The sequence below is a fragment of the Lycium barbarum genome, chromosome 5 (genome assembly GCF_019175385.1).
Source record: "Lycium barbarum isolate Lr01 chromosome 5, ASM1917538v2, whole genome shotgun sequence".
Lineage (NCBI taxonomy): Eukaryota > Viridiplantae > Streptophyta > Magnoliopsida > Solanales > Solanaceae > Lycium > Lycium barbarum.
Genome location: NC_083341.1, coordinates 11,192,300 through 11,203,259, shown reverse-complemented (window position 1 = coordinate 11,203,259; position 10,960 = coordinate 11,192,300). Strand labels below are relative to the sequence as shown.

Below are 10,960 nucleotides of genomic sequence, written 5' to 3'. Positions count from 1 at the left end.
ATAAAAACAATTTTCTAATTAATATGAAAATCAAAAGGCCTAGTTTTGGTTTCTTTTTTTTTTTAAGAAAAAGCAAACGGACAGGAGTTAGATAGTTTGCGTTTCTTGATTTATGAGTTAGAAAGTGCTTATAAATTTGCACAATCAGAAGATATAAAGCATTAGTTTTCACGTTAGAAGACAAACACACTGCTCATAAATTTTTACATTAATTCATTTGGTGGTTATGGATACTATACTAATTAACAAAATTAAAAAAAGTATATGAGGATTAAGAGAGGCCAGTTATGGAGGGTGATTGCTTAAAATAAAATAATTAAGAAAAGTGAGGGAAAAAAAATTGAAAAAAAGATAAATAGGATCATTGGTCATAGAGAGGTACCACATCACCTTGTCTATGCCTAACTTTAATATATATAGTAGTAAATGTAACCGCGCTTTGAGCGGTCATAAAATACGTTATTTAAACTCTTTTAATATTTAACACTAAAAAATAATCAAAATTATTGTTTCCAGAAACTAAAGTTATCTTTAATTTTTCTTTCAAAAGGCTATCTAAACATAGAAGTTTGTAATTTCAATCCATACTTATTTTGCAAAAGAAAAATCAAAAATTAAACAAAACTTCACCTGCATTTTATATTAAACAAAGAAGTAAAAATATAAATAAATAACTATAACGACCCAACAATAGAAGTCCTAAATCAAAATTGTTTAAATATCTTGTCTATTGGAGGAAGCGTGATTTTACTATCATCGGTGGTACATTTTGGCTACATTGACTTATAGAGTTAGAAATAAATTATCAATTAAGTTTTCCGGAGAGATTAAATAGTGTTTATTTATATTTTTCTGCAGAAGAAATATGAATTCATGTGATATTCTGCTATCAAGCTTTGAGCCATTGACAGGAAATTAGGAATAGAAACATCATTTTGTTTCATGCCCTTATAGGTAAGAATATCTCTTTTTTTTTTTTTTTTTTTGCTGAATAAAATGCATTAAATTAATTACAGGTAAAATATCTCATTCATATGAAATATTTTGTTGCGAGAACAACTTCCTCGACCCCCGACCATAATTGAGTCAAGCTATTCATTAATTCTTATTACAAGCAGCACAAAACACTCATAATTCTGATCGAAACTCAATTAGCCTTTTCTAAAATAATATTTTCCTTCCTTAATTAAGATATTCATAGAAATCAACGTTTTTTGACACAGCTACAGTGCTTTAACGTCTACTGCTTTAGTAAATAATAAATATACCCGCCCAACTACCTTCTCTAAAATATCAAATAGGGGACCTAAAATTGTGAAACTCATGGCAGAAGGTTTTGGTTGTAGACAATGATACCAAAAACACATGTAGTATCATATCAATATACACAAAAGTAATACTTTTTCAGACAAAGAGTATATTGTGAATCTTTTCACCGATGTTCAGATATTGTAAATTTGTGACCAATTTACCCTGCTCTGTTATCACTGCGTCCTAATAAAAACATTCCGCAGAAAAAGCTCTTATCAAAACATAAGAGGTCATGACAAAAATTCTTCGTACTTGTGACATTCAGCCATTTAAGTGCGCCAAAAAAAAAATACTACCAAAATCATCGTACATGCATGATGAATAACCAAATCTCAATTGCACTAAAATATTTAGGATGAATTAAGAGGAATTACTGAGAAGACATCGATTCAAATCTAAATTTTCAAATTGTGAGAGATCAAGCTAGAAGCTAATACTTTTCGAGTTGTAGCAAAAACCTGTAATGTCATAATTTGCCAGCTTCAAAATGCATCCGACCACAATGATATATTTGCCCAAAGCTATTGCCACCTATAATGGTTTTTTTCCCTCAGAGTCTTGGCCACAACCACACTATTGCAAACTGTTAAATAGAAATGGTGAATCTATGGGAATTTAAGAATAGGAAGCAAAAGACACGTTTATTTTAGTGGGGGACACCAACAACAGATGTGAGTTTTTCTATAACTGACGATATAATTAAATAATCATTAAGATATAGTAATGAGATATATTAAATATGATAAAAAAACAATTAATTTCCAATTTTTATGAAAAAATAAATGAAGAGAATGTAGGGAAAAGGCCAAAAAAAAAAAAGAGAAAATAAATAAATTGAATCCTTAGCTCAAAAAAAATGTCACATCATCTCCTAATTACCTAATTTTATATTATATATACATCATCAGTTCAACACAAAAAAAACCTTAAAAGTTACGATACATCAAATTTAAAGCCACTGACAAAGTGACAATAACAACCACAACTGATAATAGCCAATTCCAAGTGACTTGCCTCCAATCAGATGGCAATGGCATATGCCTTCTCCACAAAACCATATTCCAGCCATTGCTCCATCACTCCATCACTCCAAAGGTTGCTAAAATACAAAAAAACTAAGAATTAGCGACAGGAAAATCTGTTTCTAAACAACAAAAATTCATCACCAATTTCGCGATGAATTAGTGTCCAAAATCTTATTTCGTGACAAATCCGTAACATTTTTTTTTTTTTTCATTTTACCTTTTTTTTTTTGGGTAGTGTATCCAGGAGTGCTAGGAACTAATACTCTCTCAGTGGTGTCAAAGCTCCCATATAGGTTGGACTATATTTATTTAAATCTGCCTTCATGGTTATAGTATTCATCGGCGCCAGAGGAAGGTTTTTCACTGAGGGTTCAATATTTTTATTATATAAACATAAAAATAGAAATAAACTTTATATACTTCCCCCGTCTCAATTTATGTGGCATCATTTGACTTGACATGAAATTTAAAAAAGAAAGGAAATTTTTTGAAATGTGTCGTCCAAAATAAATCTTGTATAAATGTATGACTGTAAATCATTTTATAAAGTTAAATTGTTTCTAAATATAGACATGTGATATTCTTTTTGGGACAGATCAAAAAAGAAATAATGTCACATAAATTGAGATAGAGGGAGTATAATTTTTTGATAATAGGTTGGATAAATTTCCTTCCGCCTCTCTAACTCTGCCCTGATACTCGTAGACTTTCTAAGTATATTAAGAAGAAGACAATCATGTCAAATATGTAGTATAAGCATTGCAATTTAAAATGGAGAAGCGTTAGATTAGAGCAAAACCATGAAATCCACCGGCAAGGGTTGTTGCGAAAAGACGTGTCCTTTCATCTTTAACCAGAGATCTCATATTCGAGTCCTGAATATTGAAAAAAATCATGTTAGGAAATGTTTTCGCTTAAATAAATCTTACACGGCACGAATTCGAATTAATCAGATAGAAACATGAATTTCCAATATATTATAAGTACCTGCAAGCTCAGTATCATCCATGTGTGTCTTCACAGAGTGCTCCCTACAACATCAAAATTATCGGTACCAAGAAACAAAACATATACTAGGATAAGCATTCTATCAAAGACTAAATAGGGGATACCGTTTGCCTGTTGCTTAGCTCTTAATTAAGGAGTTCGAATATTGGGTAAACTTTATTATAATTAGTTCTATCTTATACTGTACTTAGTTACGTTGTAGGTAGACACGTGGAAGTCTAAATAATAATGCAAGCAATACAGTAAGTGATTTTTAGTAAAAGGCCAAAAGCTGGTGACAGAAACTTTAGATATTGTACGGACGTATAACAAATCTACACGTAAATGGGTTAGAGGGGAGGACAATGATGCTGGCCGTTTACCGCTAAAATAAAATACTATAAATTTTTGACGGACGTCCCATTGGATTTGGAAATTGGGTCATCGTTAAAGGAATTTCGACAGACGTACGTTCTGTATTACAAGTCCTGTATATGAGAATAGACGAGAAAAGGAAAAGGAGTTCAGAAAAGAGAGAAAGATTGCCAGTGAGAGCAATAATCCGGGGTAGATCTAGCTCTTGGTCATTTGGCACCGTATATAAGTTAAAAGATATTCTAGCACTAATTTTGAAATTAATTTGGTATTATATTGGGTAGAAGGTATAAAATTATTTCAGGATAATTTATATCTTCTACCAAACAAGTATAAAATGAAGCCTATAATTAAAGATGGAATATCCCACCTTATCCCCGTTGGGAATAAACCCACCACAGAATAATATTTACGGTATTTACAATGGAATAATAATGTAGCACCGTGATCCGGTTAATCAACAAGAATAAAAAAGAGCGATAATGACACTAAGATTTTTACGTGGAAACCCAAAAGGGAAAAAACCACGAGCCGAGAGGAGCAACTGATATCACTATATCAAGGATTTTACACTTTATAGGTCTGAGTAAAATATTCCAAAGACCACTACACACTCAAAAGAAATAACATTTTTTTAAAGATTTTCACTCCTCACTACAATATCGCTCACACTCTTTATTTTTCCTCACAGGCTATTTCTCTATATGTGAAGGTCTCACTCTTCTTTCTCTCTTTGTTTAGCGTGATTACAAACGGAAGAAACGCTCTCCATTTATAAGAGACCAAACTTGGCCTCCAAGCACAAAAAGAAGAAGAAAAAAAAGACCCAAAATTTGTAATCCACAAATTTTGCCTTTGTCTCCAAGTATTTGTCTTTGACTCCAAGTAAGAATTCCAACCAAGTAAAATTGGTCCATGGGAATTACAACCAAATGGGATGAATTTCATCGATCTCCCCCTCCAGTCTCATTCACCTAAAGGAGGTAACATCGAGCTTTTATTTTGAGTGCATGCCGACAAGTTCCTTGTATAGCTTGAACTTGTCTCTTGGTACCACCTTGGTCCGCATATCCGAAGGATTCTCACCTGTAGGGATCTTGTTGACGTGCGTAGATCCATCCTCTATCTTTTCTCGAATCCAGTGATATCTCACGTCGATGTGCTTCATCCTTGCATGGTACATGGAGTTCTTGCTCAAGTCTATTGCACGTTGACTATCACAATAGACAACATACTCCTTCTGATGCAATCCAAGCTCTTGAAGGAACCGTTTCAGCCATATCATTTCCTTACCAACTTTAGTGGCGACAATGTACTCTGCCTCAGTTGTTGAGAGTGCGAAACACTTCTGCAACTTTGACTGCCATGATATAGCTTCCCTTGAAAAAGTAAACAGATATCCAGTAGTGGATTTTCTATGATCAAGATCACCTGCCATATCTGTATCTGTATATCCTGTCAGGACAGGATCTGATCCTCCAAAACATAAGCAGTCTCCAGTGGTACCTCTCCGGTACCTGAGTATCCACTTGACTGCTTCCCAGTGTTTTTTTCCAGGATTATCCAGAAACTTACTAACAGCATCCACTGCATGAGCAATATCAGGCCTAGTGCATACCATAGCATACATCAGCCTTCCAACTGCTAACCAATAAGAAACTCTGGCCATGCCCTTATTCTCCTCCTTTGTTGGAGGACACATCTGCTTGCTCAACTTCAGATGAGCAGGAAGACGCGTGCTAACGAATTTAGCACTCTTTATGTTGAAGCGTTCTAGTACACGTTCAATGTACTTCTCATGAGATAGCCATAACTTTCTGTTTGTTCATTCTCGAACAATCTTCATCCCCAGAATTTGTTGTGTTGGGCCCAAGTTTTCATGTCAAATGACTTGGAAAAATCTCCCTTCAATTTGACAATCAGCTATTTGTCTTGTCCTACAATTAACATGTCATCCACAGACAACAACAAAATAATAAAATTGTTGTCAGAAAATCTTTTGAAGTATACACATAGATTAGAATAGGTCTTTGTGTAAGTTTGACTTTTCATAAATGAGTCAAACTTCTTATACCACTGCCATGGCGCCTGTTTCAGCCCATAAAGACTCTTATTCAATTTACACACCATGTGTTTCTTTCCTAATACTTCAAATCCTTATGGCTGCTCCATATAAATCTCCTCTTCCAAATCTCTGTGAAGAAATGCAATTTTCACGTCCAACTGCTCCACTTCAAGATCTAGGCTAGCTGCTAAGCTCAAAATGGTTCGAATAGAAGTTATTTTGACAACAGGTGAGAAAATTTCGCCAAAATCAATACCTTTCTTCTGTTCGAAGCCTTTTACCACCAACGAGCTTAGTATCTAACCAGCTTGCCATTTCAATCTTTCTTGAGTTTAAAGACCTACTTGCATTTGAGCGGTCTTTTACCCTTTGGAAGTTTCACCAGCTTGTACGTGTCATTTTTTTGTAGCGATTCCATCTCTCTTGCATGGCTTTCATCCACTGGCTCTTTTCTAGATGGGACAACATCTCCTTCAAAATTTTTGGCTCCCCTTCATCATTGATGAGGACATACTCTGAAGACAGGTACTTAGATGACTCTACTTTTTGCCTTTCTGATCTCCTCAGAGGTTGAGATTGTTCTTCGTCTTCCTGAGTAGGGTACTCCACTTGCTCGACATAATCATCAAGTTGCTCCCCCTGCTCAACAATCTCACCAGGTTGCTCCCCCTGATCGGCAACCTCGTCGGTCGTACTTTCTGCACTTCTGGGATGGTTAGAAATAGAAGGAATGGTAACAAGGTTAGGGACTATACCATTCTTGGCCATCTCTGACAAATCATCAGCAGTTCCAACTTCACTTTATTGAAAGATTACGTCTCTACTTCTGATGGACTTCTTCTTTACAAGATCCCACAGTCTATACCCAAACTCTTCATCTCTATATCTGATGAATATGCAGGGAACAAATTTATTATCTAGCTTTGTTCTCTGCTCCTTCGGTACATGTGCAAAAGCTTTATAACCGAACACCTTCATATGCGAGTAGGACACCTCCTTATTGGTCCAAACTCTTTATGGGATGTCAAATTCTAATGAAACTGATGGACTCCTATTGATCAGGTAATAAGATGTCTGAACTGCTTCACCCCAGAATGACTTAGGCAATATAGCCATTCTGAACATGCTTCTCACCTTCTCAACAATGGTGCGATTCATTCTCTCAACTACACTATTGTGTTGTGGGGCTCTAGGAACTGTCTTTTTATGTCTGATCACATGGCTTGAACAGTACCCTTCAAATTTCCTTGAAGTGTACTCACTTCCATTTTCACTGCGAAGACGCTTTAGCTTTCGACCCGTCTCCCGCTCTACCAGAACATGAAAATTTTGGAAAACTTGAAACAACTGATATTTGGTTTTCAAGATAAAAAACCACAATTTTCGTGAAGCATCATCAATAAAAGTAACAAAACATTTTGTTACCACCCATCGATCCTATTTCCATTGGACCACAAACATCAGAAAATACCAAATCAAGTGTATTCAGTTTTCTTTCAGACGATGTCTGAAATGAGACTCTATGCTGCTTACCAAATAAACAGTAGTCATAAGGTTTTATCGTTGTACCTTTGGCAAAAGAGATGAGTGATTTTTTGGAAAGAATCTGCAATCCTTTTCTCGCTCATATGACCTATTCTTCTATGCCACAAATATGCAGAAATCTAATCTTGAGCTGCATTCAATTCACGTCCGCATATTTCTGCATTTATCCTGTACAACATGCCACGAGCAACTCCCTTTGTAATTAGAAATGATCCCTTGGCGAGTCTCCATTTTTGATTTGCAAAATAATTCCTGTATCCATCTTGGCCCAAAACGATTCCCGAGATCAAGTTCAACCTCAAATCAGGTACATAGTGCACGTCCTTCAGAACCAATGTGCATCCGACATTTTTCTTGATACAAATGTCTCTAATCCCTACAATCTTTGAGTAATGGTGTTACCCATTTTCACAGTGCCGAAATCACCTGTTACATATCTACAAAAAAGATCTCTTAACAGTGTGGCATGGTAAGATGCTGTTATGTCCACCACCCATTCTGACTCTGCATCTGCCAAGTGCATGCATTCCTCTTCCTCGTTTATGAATAGAACAACATTATCATTGTTTTGCACTGTGGTGGTTGTGTTGTCGTCATTTTTCTGGCCACTGCTTTCACCTTTGCCCCTTTTTAGATTTGGACAATCTCTTTTGTAGTGACCTAGTTGATCGCAATTATAGTAATTTCTGGCTATTGACTTTGATCGGATCTTAGAGTTCCCGCGAGCTCCGGATCTATCATAGTTGCTCGAACTCCTTTGTTAACTCCTGCCTCTACTTTCTGTGATGAGAGCTTGACCATGATTTTTGGGCTTCTTTCTCATCTTCTCATTGAGTATAAGAGCTGATGTGACAACCTTCAGTTCAATTAAGTCCTTACCGTGCAAGATGGTTGTTGCCAAATTGTCATAAGATGATGGCAATGAGTTTAGGAGAACGATGACTTTATCTTCCTCCTCAATCTTTACTTCGAAGTTGGCCAGTTGCGTGATTAATCCATTAAGCACATTTAAATGTGACAAAAATTTGTACCTTCGCTCATATGTAGAGCATATAACTGTTTCTTTAGGTACAATTTATTTGTCAGCGTCTTGGACATGTATAGGTTTTTCAACCTTGTCCAAATACCACATGCACTCTCTTCATCGATGATGTTATTGACCACATTATTTGTTAAGTACAACATGATTGCACTAGCTTCCTTTTCATCAATTTCTTCACAATCATCAACTTTCATGAATTCGGACTTTTTGGATTTGCCGCCTAGTGCCTTGTGCAACCCTCGTTGGATGAGGAGATCCCTCATCTTTCCATGTCATGTTGAGAAACCTGCTGTCACCGTTGAATTTTGCTACCTCGTATTTTACTCCATGCATAATTTTTTCCACCGAGTATAATACTACCGACCGTGAAATAACCTGTGCTCTGATACCAGTTGTTGGGAATAAATCCGCTACAGAAATAATATTCATGGTATTTACAATGGAATAATAATATAGCACCGTGATACGGTTAATCAACAAGAATAAAAAAGAGCGATAATGACACTAAGATTTTTACGTGAAAACCCAAAAGGAAAAAAACAACTGGCTGAGAGGAGCAGCTGATATCACTATAGCAAGGATTTTACACTTTGTAGGTCTGAGTAAAATACTCCAAAGACCACTACACACTTAAAAGAAATAATCCTCTTTTAAGATTTTCCCACTTCACTACAATATCGCTTACCCTCTTTGTTTTTCCTCACAGACTATTTCTCTATCTGTGAATGCCTTACTCTTGTTTCTCTCTTTGTTTGGTGTGATTACAAATGGAAGAAATGCTCTCCATTTATAGGAAATGAAACTTAGCCTCCAAGCACCCAAAAAAAAAAAAGATCCAAATTTATAATCCACAAATTTTGCCTTTGGCTTCAAGTATTTGTCTTTGGCTCCAAGGAAGAATTCCAACCAAGTAAATTGACACATGGGAATTACAACCAAATGGGATGGATTTCATCAATCCCATTAACCTTGAGTTTATTTATCCACCTAAAAATTAGTCACAGGATTCTGAGATTATAATACTAGGGTAATTTTATCCGCGTACCAAACGACCACAAGGTATAGATTCACCGAAACCTGGTAATTTTTGTTCATACTCTATATTTGTATTATGAAATTAGCAAAACATTTATAAATTATCGATTATGAATTCAATTATTATTTTATGTTAACTTGAAACCGTTATATAAACCCCAACAATTTTAAAATCTAAATCCGCCTCTAGCAATAATAGTAGCTATCTGGCTGTGGCAATGCTATATGTACTGAAAGTGTACAGAGTAGAAGTGAAAGGTCATCTCTATAGGAACTTTGAACAAACGATAAAAAATCATGAATTGTTTAAACAAAGTTCACAGAAAATAGAATTATCTTTTAAATCATCTCAGAAATGAATTTAGATATAATTACAAGTAGTTGCACTATAAATTATTATACCAAAAAGATAATTGCACTTAGTGAGTGATGTTTGAGCAAATTATATTAAAATCCCAATAAGTGAAAATATACAAAATTTAAGTAAGTCTAATATAGATTGAGACCGAAAGTGACCGAACCAATTGGTCCGAACACGTCGGTATGTCGGTAAAACCTTAGGTTGGTAGGAATCCTATTCTAGTATAATTGTAATAGTTATTTATGGTGAATTTGTAATTATGGTATAATAGGATTTTAGTTCTTTTAGAATAGGGCTACCTTATTAGATTAGGGCAAGAAGAAATCTTACTTGTATATAAGGAGGTCATTACGATGAATGAAAGACAGAAAGAATTATCTCATTATTCTTGTCTTTTTAAATTTTCATTCTTGTCTCGATTTTAATAGTTAACCTAAAAATAAATTAAATAACGTACTTTATATACTACTAAATTATATTCAGGTGAGATTGAGGGTCTGTGCAAGATTTGGTTTCTCTTTTAGCAATTCAGATCTAATAATTTGATAGTACGAAAAAGTCTTATGTGGCCCTCTGTGATTCAGGACATATTGAAAATGACAAAAGCTATTTTATTTCTTTAACAGTGCCAAATCAGATGAAGTTATAAGTGAATCTTATGATTTCCAAAAAGAAAAAGGAAAATTATAGTAAATCTTGTTAAAGTTATGTATATCTTATGATTTCACCCCGCACCCCCAACAAAAAAAAGAAAAAAGAAAAAAATATACTCCCTCAGACTCAATTTATATGATACTTTCAATTTTTTAGAGTTAAAAAAGAAATTATTTTACCACAATTTATTCGTATGCTATTTAAATATATTAAGTTATTAATTATTGTGATTTATAGTACTTTTTTTTAAGTATGTAAATTATTTTTTAAAAAACTTAAAGATTATATGTCTCAAGGTCAAAATAAACAAGTTTGACTCCCAAAATTCAAACTTTTATCACATAATTTGGGACAGCGGATATCTTATGAAAGTAGTCTCTTTGTCTTCGAATTCTCAAACGACCCCCTCCTAATTTTTGCAACAAAAAAACTTAGTACTGGACATATATTTTGATATACGAAATAAAATCAATTATGCCTTTCACCGTAATTAGTGTTAAACAATATCATCAATCATCAGCTAAAATATGTGATGCCCCGGTCATTTTAGTTTAACTATT

The 10,960-nt window shown here is 34.5% G+C and overlaps 1 long non-coding RNA gene across 2 annotated transcripts; it reads right to left on the bottom strand.

The window, feature by feature from the left end:
* Nucleotides 1–2,160: 2,160 nt before the first annotated feature.
* On the bottom strand, nt 2,161–3,885 carry LOC132640438 (uncharacterized). 2 transcript variants are annotated; one of them, XR_009582237.1, is made up of 4 exons: nt 3,449–3,885; nt 3,324–3,367; nt 3,136–3,211; nt 2,161–2,410 (listed from the first exon to the last, which is right to left on the bottom strand). It is a non-coding gene; the product is annotated as an uncharacterized LOC132640438 (long non-coding RNA). The 2 variants fall into 2 exon arrangements; XR_009582238.1 differs by having other exon boundaries at nt 3,324–3,461.
* Between the last annotated feature and the right edge of the window lie 7,075 nt (nt 3,886–10,960).